The 12,149-nt window shown below is 28.2% G+C and overlaps 1 long non-coding RNA gene across 1 annotated transcript in view; it reads left to right on the plus strand.

Moving 5' to 3' along the window:
- LOC129967007 (uncharacterized) overlaps positions 1 to 3,864 on the plus strand; it is a 73,598-nt gene extending 69,734 nt beyond the window's left edge. The window contains exon 4 of the long non-coding RNA XR_008784337.1: positions 3,797 to 3,864. This is a non-coding gene — a long non-coding RNA (uncharacterized LOC129967007). The remainder of the gene's footprint in view (positions 1 to 3,796) is intronic.
- Positions 3,865 to 12,149: the final 8,285 nt, after the last annotated feature.

The raw sequence follows: 12,149 nt of genomic DNA on the forward strand, positions 1-12,149 counted from the left end.
GAAGACGTTGTAAATGTCTTCCACAAAAAGGTCTTTAAAAAATTCGTAGAAAAAGAAAGAAAGACCTCTTGTTCGAAGAAGCGAAAATCAATAATTCAAAGTTAATGGATATCAAATTTTGAAGGATTTTCTATGTTTCTTATTATTTGAACTAAATAAATAATTACTTCTTTAAAAGGAGCTTCTGAAGAGACCTCAGTACCCTTCTTGTCCATTCTATCGACACCACTGCCACGACTTTTCCATCATGACCAGCAAATATATTCTAGCAAAAAGACGTTGAAAATGCCTTCCAGCAAAAGATATCTGAAAAAATTCGTAGAAAAAGAAAACACACACACAGAGAGAGAGAGAGAGAGAGGGAGAGAGAGAGAGACTTCTTGTTAGAAGAATCGAAAATCAATAATTCAAAGTTAATGGATATCAAATTTTGAAGGATTTTTCTTCTTTAGTATTATTTGAAGAGAATAAATAATTACTTCTTTAAAAGCAGCTTCTGAAAGCTCACGATTCTTTTCCTTCCATTCTTGCGTAAAAAGTTTAGTAGGAGTTACAACAAGACATCTAGAGCTTTCCAATGGCAATAAGCATCCATGTAAATATTGCTTCAGACGTGACCACGACCCTGGTTAGACATTCAATTAAGAGAACCAAGTGGGAACTCGCGAACTTTAAACAGCTCTAACCGTTCGCCGAATCACGAAGCCAAGTCCGCTATTCTCTCGCTGATTGTAGGTTAACCACCTTAAAGATTCCACCTAAGCGTTCTCCGGTACTACTAATGGCATTGCCAATTCTTTTTATGCCTCAACTGGGCTTGCTCCCTTTTACGTAATTATCGTTTTAAAGACGGTTTCCCTTCGCATTCTGCAGCCTTTTATTGTGTTCTCCTATTCACTTGCGCTTGCAGAGTTGCTTCTTAAATGGTTTTTCACTCACGTCAGACGCAAGTTAAGAGCTGAAAAGTGGCAGCACACGCGATTAGTGGGCGTTCCGATGAGCGTGGTTTGTCCCGGTCGTTTTCATTCACGATTATGCATTCTTTTGAAGACACTATTTAAGCTAGTACAGCAGGAATCCGTGATACTCGGATATCATGTTTACGAAACATCAGGGGGTGGGTATTCACGATGTCTCATGTTTCACGAAAGAGAAAGGTGTTTCTAGCAGGTTAGTATTGTAAGTGGGAAAAAGAAGAAAGAAAATAGGTAGAAATGGAAAAAGAGAAAAATTTGTAGGGAATTGTGTTTTTGGTGTCCTGTTAACACCAGCTGCATCCTGGATATTCTTGATTAATAACTGAGATAGCATGCGTGAAAGTATTTATTTCCTAAGTCTATGTATTAATGGAGGTGTCAAGTGACGATGGAGAAGTTCTGAATTGCCTGTTTCATTCAAATTATAGAATCCTCCAACACTGGCATTGCAAAGGATGAGAAAGAAAGGTAGTAAATCCAATACGTCAGTTGGACGCCCAAAAGTCAATATTTTTGCGTTTATATATTTTTTGTTAATGACTGAAATCTTGTGGAGGTGAACGAGTGCAAGATACCACTACTCTTGCTATGTAACTATCAGACGATGTGTTTTTAGAGTGTAGTGGGACAAGTTAAGTCCAACCGAACGACACGAGGGCTCATATAAATATTAAAAAATAATATGTTACTGTATAAGGTGATAATCAAGAAATAATTTCCAGATTTACATTTAGATATGAAATAAAATTACATTTAATTATTAGCCAAACAGTGTTTTTACTTTCTCTTATGTGAAGTATAAGAGAAAGTAGTTTTCACGTTTCAGACATTCCTGAATTCGAAAAACATCTTTCTGGCATATCATATTTTGAACGAAATCTATTCAGAAGAAATCTGTCTGTCTGCTTGTTCGATTATAAATGAACTCGATAATTACGAAACGTAATACTTTGCTTCAACCTACTAACCATTCACTATATGATACCATTATAACTATAAAGCGACCTCCTCTTGATATTAGCAGGCCTCAATCTTGAAGATGGCTCTCTATGTCAATATAAAATCCAACGATTAATTGAAATCATTTTCTCTGAAATAAATTCTTTTAAGATTTTTCTTGCAAAAAATAAGATTATCGTACTGAATGTTTCTTACTAGAATCAACTACTTCAAATCTGTTTCTCCATCTTTCAAAAGTTGAATGATGTAACAAGAAAGTATACACAGATTTAAGTGAACATTTCGAACCTATGTTCCTGGTGAAAATAACTTGTATGCATGAATATTCATTTGAAATTCATAACCGAAGTAATATGATCATGAAAATGAAAAAAAAAAAAAAAGAATTAACTAAAGATAGTTTCTGCAACATAGCATGCATGTTAAAATTATAAATTTTTTCAATTTGTTTCATACAATTAATTTTTTCTTACTTTTCAATATTACCTCTCTTTGGTGTAAAAAAATAATTTGCAGATAAAAAAATGTCTGTCATAGAAAATATTTGGCATGTCATGAAAGAGTTCGAAATTTACTTTATCCATATCTGACCATGAAATGAAATTTTATCTTGTGCAATTAATTGTATTCAATAGCGTGCAGTTTAAATAAGCACATGATTGAATGGTTTGATGTATCTATGAAATGAGTTTGGATTCCATTGTAACAATTAAAATGTTATTACGGGTTGTATCTTGTATTATTATACTATAATATCTTATATTTTTATATCTTTTAAGATATTATTACGGGTTGTATCTTGTATTATTATACTATAATATCTTATATTTTTATATCTTTTAAGATATTATTACGGGTTGTATCAATATCTTGTGAGAGTAAGGGAAAAAAAGGCAAAACGAACTCTTTTTTTTTTTTAAGCCTTTTATTCTTGATCATAAGAGTCTACCTCAGATTAAGCCAATGTGTATATTAATTTTTTTCCTATTTATTTTTTAATTCATTAATTTATATTTTTCTATTTTCTTAATATTTTTTTATTTTTCTGTTTTCCAAGTTTAATGTTGCCTGTCTTTGGTAAATTGTATTATTTACTAATTATGATTCAATCATGCTGTTACTATGGAATTAGCTCATCTGCTTGAGTCATTTAGAGCTTTTCCAAGTTTTCTTTTCATGCCTACCCCTTAATTTTTTCGTTCCGGCTTTATTTATTTATTTGCTGTCTTTAGCTTCATTTGTTTCTAGTACACAAGCGTATGAAAGATCTTTTTTTGAATGGCTAGTTCTTTGACTGCAATTTTAACTCCATTTTTTAAAAATTTTAATTATGAACTTTTTTTAGGGGTAATGCCACTTTTGGTATACACCTAATAATTATCAGAATACGGGTTATATTTCAAATAAAATTATTAAAATTAAGGAAAAAATTGCACGGAAATAAAAAGTGTGTTACTTTTATTTTATTTTAAAGATATTGATAAAACCATTTTTGTGAGATGATAATTTTAAAAGATGAAACTGAAAAAAAATTCAGAGGATTTGTTTAATTTTTAATTAATTAATATTTTTATTAATTTTTAAACTTCTTTGTATCTTCCTCTTGTCTTGAAGAGCACGTAAACTAAATTTTCTCAGGATTGGACAAGAATTATAGATTTGCATAAAAAGCATACAAAGGAACATTATTAGTCTTTAAAGATTGTTTCAATTATGAAAAGCTTTTTTTTTTTTTTTTTTTTGTATCAAGCTTAACATTTTTAACACTGGAAAATTATTCAGTTTCTTTTAAAAACGCAATCAACATACTGTCCTTGCTATATTTTACTACTCACCATGGTTTTATTTATTTATTTCAGCTGTGGAACTCTCAAACTGGACGGAAAGCAAGTTTTTTGTTGATCTCTTTAACCGCAAAACGGTACATTAATAAAATGCTACTGGTCGAGCTCCATTGTTGTCCCGGATGTTAGCCAAAAGTCTCTAAAGGTCAGCAAATAAAACCGCTAGTCATTGAGGGAAAGCTACTAAAAAGGGGATGGATACATTCCCCACCCCCCTTCTATTTCACAATTCAGCAGCAAATTGCAACCTGTCAGGCCGCGTTGGCGGCTTTTCAGCTGTTAACAGATTGTTTGGCAGAAATCTGAAAGCGGGTAGCTAAAAGGCCCGAGCACCGCTCGAATTTGGAGGAGCACTTTTATGAGCGATGATTTAACAATGGGGAAATAGCTTTTTTTACAAAGACACAGGTTTTGGTAAAGCGGTTGTTAAGGTATTATAAAAACAAACTTCTTTTGTGATCGGATTAGGTATCTTTTTTTTATACAATCACTTGGCGGCAGATGAATTAGACTGTCAATTGAAAGCAAGTTTAAAAGGACTTTGAATTACACTCTTGAGTGATGCTGTTGGCGATTAACTTTACGACTACTTTATAATCTTGGGTTTCGGAACTTGGCGGCTCTAGGGAATTTTCTTTTTTAAACTAGTGGTTTTTAAAATACCTGAAAAGCTGATGTTGTGAGTGGTGCTACTTTTGTACCTGCTTGCTGCTTCATTCAGAGTTTTAAATAAATCCAATAATTTACAAACAAATTTAATCAGAGCATATCTTTTATTTTTATTTTTATTTTTCTGTTAGAAGGATTTTATATCATTTTTTTAATGCATTCTGAGTAAACATAGTTTTTTTTTTCAAAAGTTTGCAAAAACTTTTGTTAATTGTTTACAAAAATTTCAAATTTTAATGAACTATTTCAATAATTCAATTTTTTTATGTTCTGCTAGATAGCTGTCATTAAAAAAATAAAGTTCACAAACATTAAGAAGTTTACATAAAAAAAGTATATCAATACATTGTTGACGACATTTTCTGTACTTCAGCATGGAAAAGGGCGCTTATTCGTTCCTTTTGATGATTCATAACTTTTTTAATGTGTTCAGAATATTTATTGTCTATTCATAAATAATTGCAGTTGTCAAACAGATTTCAAATTTTTATTCATTACATAAAGAAGATGTATCAATACATCATTGACGACTTTTTTTGCTCTTCAGCATTCAAGAGGATGCTTATTCGTGTCTTTTGACTATTCATAATTCTATCATTGTGTTAAGCATTAAGAATATTTATTGTCTATTAATAAGTAAAATTGCAGCTATGAAACAGATTTCAAATTTTTATTCAATTTATTACACAAAGAAAATGTATCAATACATCACTGACGACGTTTTTTTCTCTTCAGCATTCAAGAGGATGCTTATTCGTGTCTTTTGACTATTCATAATTCTTTCATTGTGTTAAGCATACTTATTAAGAATATTTATTGTCTATTAATAAGTAAAATTGCAGCTATGAAACAGATTTCAAATTTTTATTCAATTTATTACATAAAGAAAATATATCAATACATCACTGACGACGTTTTTTGCTCTTCAGCATTCAAGAGGATGCTTATTCGTGTCTTTTGACTATTCATAATTCTATCATTGTGTTAAGCATACTTATTAAGAATATTTATTGTCTATTAATAAGTAAAATTGCAGCTATGAAACAGATTTCAAATTTTTATTCAATTTATTACACAAAGAAAATGTATCAATACATCATTGACGACGTTTTTTGCTCTTCAGCATCGAAGAAGATGCTTATTCGTGTCTTTTGACTATTCATAATTCTATCATTGTGTTAAGCATACTTATTAAGAATATTTATTGTCTATTAATAAGTAAAATTGCAGCTATGAAACAGATTTCAAATTTTTATTCAATTTATTACACAAAGAAAATGTATCAATACATCACTGACGACGTTTTTTGCTCTTCAGCATCGAAGAAGATGCTTATTCGTGTCTTTTGACTATTCATAATTCTATCATTGTGTTAAGCATACTTATTAAGAATATTTATTGTCTATTAATAAGTAAAATTGCAGCTATGAAACAGATTTCAAATTTTTATTCAATTTATTACACAAAGAAAATGTATCAATACATCACTGACGACGTTTTTTGCTCTTCAGCATTCAAGAGGATGCTTATTCGTGTCTTTTGACTATTCATAATTCTATCATTGTGTTAAGCATTAAGAATATTTATTGTCTATTAATAAGTAAAATTGCAGCTATGAAACAGATTTCAAATTTTTATTCAATTTATTACGCAAAGAAAATGTATCAATACATCACTGACGACGTTTTTTTCTCTTCAGCATCGAAGAAGATGCTTATTCGTGTCTTTTGACTATTCATAATTCTTTCATTGTGTTAAGCATACTTATTAAGAATATTTATTGTCTATTAATAAGTAAAATTGCAGCTATGAAACAGATTTCAAATTTTTATTCAATTTATTACATAAAGAAAATATATCAATACATCACTGACGACGTTTTTTGCTCTTCAGCATTCAAGAGGATGCTTATTCGTGTCTTTTGACTATTCATAATTCTATCATTGTGTTAAGCATACTTATTAAGAATATTTATTGTCTATTAATAAGTAAAATTGCAGCTATGAAACAGATTTCAAATTTTTATTCAATTTATTACACAAAGAAAATGTATCAATACATCATTGACGACGTTTTTTGCTCTTCAGCATCGAAGAAGATGCTTATTCGTGTCTTTTGACTATTCATAATTCTATCATTGTGTTAAGCATACTTATTAAGAATATTTATTGTCTATTAATAAGTAAAATTGCAGCTATGAAACAGATTTCAAATTTTTATTCAATTTATTACACAAAGAAAATGTATCAATACATCACTGACGACGTTTTTTTCTCTTCAGCATCGAAGAAGATGCTTATTCGTGTCTTTTGACTATTCATAATTCTATCATTGTGTTAAGCATACTTATTAAGAATATTTATTGTCTATTAATAAGTAAAATTGCAGCTATGAAACAGATTTCAAATTTTTATTCAATTTATTACACAAAGAAAATGTATCAATACATCACTGACGACGTTTTTTGCTCTTCAGCATCGAAGAAGATGCTTATTCGTGTCTTTTGACTATTCATAATTCTATCATTGTGTTAAGCATACTTATTAAGAATATTTATTGTCTATTAATAAGTAAAATTGCAGCTATGAAACAGATTTCAAATTTTTATTCAATTTATTACATAAAGAAAATGTATCAATACATCACTGACGACGTTTTTTGCTCTTCAGCATTCAAGAGGATGCTTATTCGTGCCTTTTGAGGATTCATAATTTTATCAATGTGTTAAGCATATTTATTAAGAATATTTGTGTCTATTCATAAGAAAAATTGCAAGAAAAATCAAGTAGATTTCAAATTTTTATTGAAATTATTGTATTATTATTTTATTGAATTATTATTTATTGTATAATTATTTTATTGAATTATTATTTATTGTATAATTATTTTATTGAAATTATTGTATTTTTATTGAAATTTTATTTATGTATTTACTACTAAATGTTCAATTGCAAATACTTCATTTTCTTTTAATATAGAAGAAAGGAATGCCTGATTTATATTATCCGAAAAAGCAATCCAGATTTAAACTATTTTTCAAAAACTTAATTCAGATTTAAACTATTTTTTTAATGTTCTTTTTTTCTTTCGTTGAATGATTGAAAAAATTTATGAAATACAACATACGATATTTGTATTGAACTTTGTCAGAAGTGAGATACTTAAATCGATTTCAGATGAAACAGCAACACGTGAAATAAAGCTCAGTGGTGTAATTTTAAGATAAGATAAGAACTCATAAATAAATCACCAAACGTCAATTAATTGTGCATTATCATTCATAAACAGTACCTAGTCTTCACATTATAACGAATAAATCATATGAAACGGGATTCACAATTAAATTGGCACAATATATTGATGTCTTCATGACTTCTTTTATGAATATTGGAAAATACTAGACTGATTGCTCCAGAAAATGCTCAAAATCAAGAAATTTTGCAGCGAAAATTCATAATTTTAAGTAAAATTTCTTAAATTCATTAAAATTCAATTTATTGAAATTTTTCAAACGGATGAATGAAATTGAATTTCATTTTGTAAGTCGTGAATTAGTGCTTCATATGTCTTTTTTATTTTATTTTATTCATGCGCACACTTAGGATCATAATAAAACCAAATTTCTTTTAGAAATAGAATCGGGAAAAGCTTTTGTGCCCCCAAAAAGGGCAATGAGTAGAAAATGCTTAAAAAACTCATAGCCTACAATGAAAGAGAAGTGATAACTTAATAGAGTCTAATTTTTATCTGTCTTATATTTATGTTATTTTTTAAGCACCCATGCAAAATATTTCATAGAAGATTATTCTTACTATTCCTTTCAAATTTGTTTCTTTGTTTCTTTTTTTTTCTTTTTCTTTGAATGTTCATAAAATATCAATCGAATCATCAATATCAATCAATTAATTCTCTGTATTTGAACTTGAGGCCAAATAAACCATCACACATGAAATAATTTAATCTTGTCCTAAATATATCTTAAATCTTTTGTTAGAAACGAATCACAACATTTTATATCTATCTAGCTATGTTGCGATTTTCTAGCTTTTTAATATCATATTTAAGTCGAAAACAAATAAACTCATTATTTCCTTACACAGCATTCTAGGCATGTGCTTTCATTAAATTATAATGATTAATTTTCATGTAAATTAAAATTACAAATTTCTCTTTCCACATCAAATATACTACTATATATATGCATATACATATTCTTCGAAAATTTCTTATTTAATTTCAAGTAGCTCTATATTAATAACTCAACTCGGAGTAACTCCTTTCCCATGGGAAGTTTTTTCCTCCATCCCATGTCTTCTATCACAGCAGAGACGTTGTGCCCAGAGCAATACTGATTGGCTGGCTAAGTGATGATGTCATTCCAAGTTCTTGTGATTAGTGGACGTAATTACAGCAAACTCGATTAAGTCCTACCGACGCCTTCTTCCCAAACTCTATTTCAAGGGTTATAACTCCTTTCCTCCTAATTAAAGCGGGGCTACTGAATATATTAATTACGCAAACTAGCTGCTTAATTTACGGTAATTGAGTTTCCAAACGGGCACAGAATCTGGGCGAAGTAGCGAAGAATTTTCCCTGAATATGCTACGGCTATTTAGGCACATGAAAGCGCTATTTCTGCCTTGCCTCCAAATTCATCTTCAACAGTAGTTTGCGTCGACTCAAGCTAAGGAATGTCACATTTTGTTGAAGAATACAGAGAGGGGCAATTAAAGACTTCTGTGGCTTCTCTCAAGTCCTGGTGATTTGTTTTTAAAAGTTTCAAAGGGAAAACTGTGTTATATCATCAAAATGAGCAATTGTCTGCATCAAGGATTATTTAAGAATCAGTTGATGCACATATGTTACTCATTATCAAAATAATCTCATGTATACAGTTTTAATGTAAAAACTCTTTTTGTATAAAATATTATAATGCCCACAATCCTTTCATTGCACTACACTATCTGATTAACAGCTCTTGGACATTGGTCACTTGGAAATGAAGTGGATATCGGTTCTTTCTTTTAATTCTCTTTGACACTGTGAATTGGTTATTTTAAACTAATAATTTCCAAAAGATATGAAAAAGAAGTTTAAAAAAATTGTGTTAAAATATTGTTTTACAATATTTTAAAAACGAGCAATTTACGATGAAATTGTTCATAAAGGAATTTGATATCACTGAAAAAGTTGAAAATTTGTTAAGATCTTTCCATCTTAACAAAATTTTCTCGAATTCCTTAATTTATTTTTTTTTAAATATTCCTTGATTTTGCTCTGAAATATACTATTGAAAAGTGGCAAAATCTTAGTTAATTTCTAATTTATTGAATATCGCACACTTTAAAAAATTGACGAAACTTTTCATATATATATATATATATATATGAGCTGCAATTATTTCTATTAATATGAATTGCAATTTCAGCGAGATTCCAGGGATGTATTTAAGTTTTCAAAAATCAAGTTGCCGTATTAAAATTTTTGAAAAATAATATTAATAAATACAAGATATATATTTTTTATTTAATAACAATTTTTAAAAATAAAATAAAAATTAGTAACAATTTTATTGAAAATTTAAAAATAATATTAATTTACTTTCTTATTTTTAACATATCATTCATATTATTAATTTATGATATATATATTAATGTACTTTTGGTATCACAAACAATCCTTTTAGAGAGAATGCAGATTTATCGTCATAAATGTTTAATTACTTTGTATAGTTGCAGAAGGCTTCAAATATATGCTGTGTTTTCCAATCAAAATCTGCACAATCTTTTTTTTTTTTTTTTTTTTTTTGGCAAAAAAATCATTGTACGCTTTGAATTTTGTGGTCTATATGTCTTTAAAATGTAACTAGTTCAAATGGTATTCCAAATTTAATGAACTTTAATATATCTCCCAATAATTACTGTCGAACTAATAATTTAAACAAAAGATTAGCACTTTTCTAAGACCAGTGCTTACAGAGTTATGATACCTTGACTTTCAACATTTTAAGCCAGTCGACGGTCACCTCCAGAAAAAGCTGCCATTTGATTGATGAATCTTCGTCGAAGTGGCCATTGAAATGATCTGAAATAATATAATATAATGATATTCATTATGATAAAACTCGGATGGTTTCAGTCGTAGAAGGTTGGAACTTCCTTTAAAGAAAATGTTAGTAGTCCTTAGTAGAAATAGTGAGTATGTCAAAAATATAATGCTAAATATAATTGACAAGCTTAGGGCGCTGTATAAAAATTTCGATTTCAGAATTTTTAAGGAAATTCACTTATTTACTAAAGTAATATAAAATATGATTCTTGCGTCCTTTAAAGAATTGTTTGGATTAAAAGCATAAGCGTATCTCTAATGGTTTAAAAATTAGTTACTATGCCATGACTGGAATGAATACCTATATATAAAGATAATTATTTTACTTATTAGTATTTCATTTACATATCTTTAAATGTAATGTAGTCCATAACTAATAAATTGCCATGCGCAATTATCCTTTTATATCTGAAAAATAAAAAATAAATCCCAATCAAAGAATCTTAATGTATTTTATAAATTTCATGAAGCAATCCATATTCTGGCAAAATAACATTTTAGGCTCCGCTGATTAAAATATTGATAAAATAATGTTCTTCTATCAAATTCTTTAATATCTGTTAAATAAAAATATTTCAGAAAAAACTTTGATTTGATATACTTCATTAAAAATTTGCGAATAAAAGTATTAAATTATTTCACATTTATGTCGAAATTAATTTTTTTTCCATATATTTATATTCAGTTATGATCATTAAATTTTTTTTTTTCATTTGGAGCAGAAAAAGAGTAGAACCTGAAATAAGAAGACCTGAAAGTTGAAAAAAGAGTCCCTGTGTGCTACATAACAACACTCAAAATGCCATTTCTCAGATAAATGATTTGTGGAGAGATAATACAATTACAGAATAAATTTAAATTTCTCAATTGGATAGTAGGATTTTAATTAATGCTGAATTAATTAAATTTTCATATCTTTTAAGAAATTTAGTTCGCAAATATTAAAACAATTATACTTTCAAGATTAGTTAAGTGAACAAACCAATTATTCTTTTAATTATATAATAATTGATATTCCACTTAATTATTAATAAGAAAATAAATAAAGTTTCTAATACTTAATCTTCAATTTCAATTATATTAAATATTTTATTTAAAATTAGTTTTCATTTAAAAGTTGTGACAACTATTAATTTTCATAAAAGTTTTTTATTCCCGTAATTGGATGAACTGTTATTATTATCATTGTGTTTCAGTCCGAAAAATTCAAAAACATAATTCTAGCGAATCAATAAATTTATGTGATGTTTAATTAAATTGATTTATGTTCAAAACAATAATGATTCGCTGATGGAAATAAATAATGTGCTTTGGTCAAGATTACATTTTTTTTTATATAAATATAGCTAAATATGTAGATAAAAATTTCAGTAATCAACATTTTTTTTATTTTGGTAGGCTTTGAAAATTATAAATTATTAACGCAATTTCAGGAATGTTAGTTAACATGTTTTATATTCTTTCATGCAGGAATCGATAATTAAATTCGATTTTATGACTTTTAAATCTCTACTAACTATGAAACTTGATAAATATTTGCAGTAATCTTCTTTAAAATAAAAACTTATTTTTATATAAACATATTACATAA

Source organism: Argiope bruennichi, chromosome 4 (genome assembly GCF_947563725.1).
Source record: "Argiope bruennichi chromosome 4, qqArgBrue1.1, whole genome shotgun sequence".
NCBI lineage: Eukaryota > Metazoa > Arthropoda > Arachnida > Araneae > Araneidae > Argiope > Argiope bruennichi.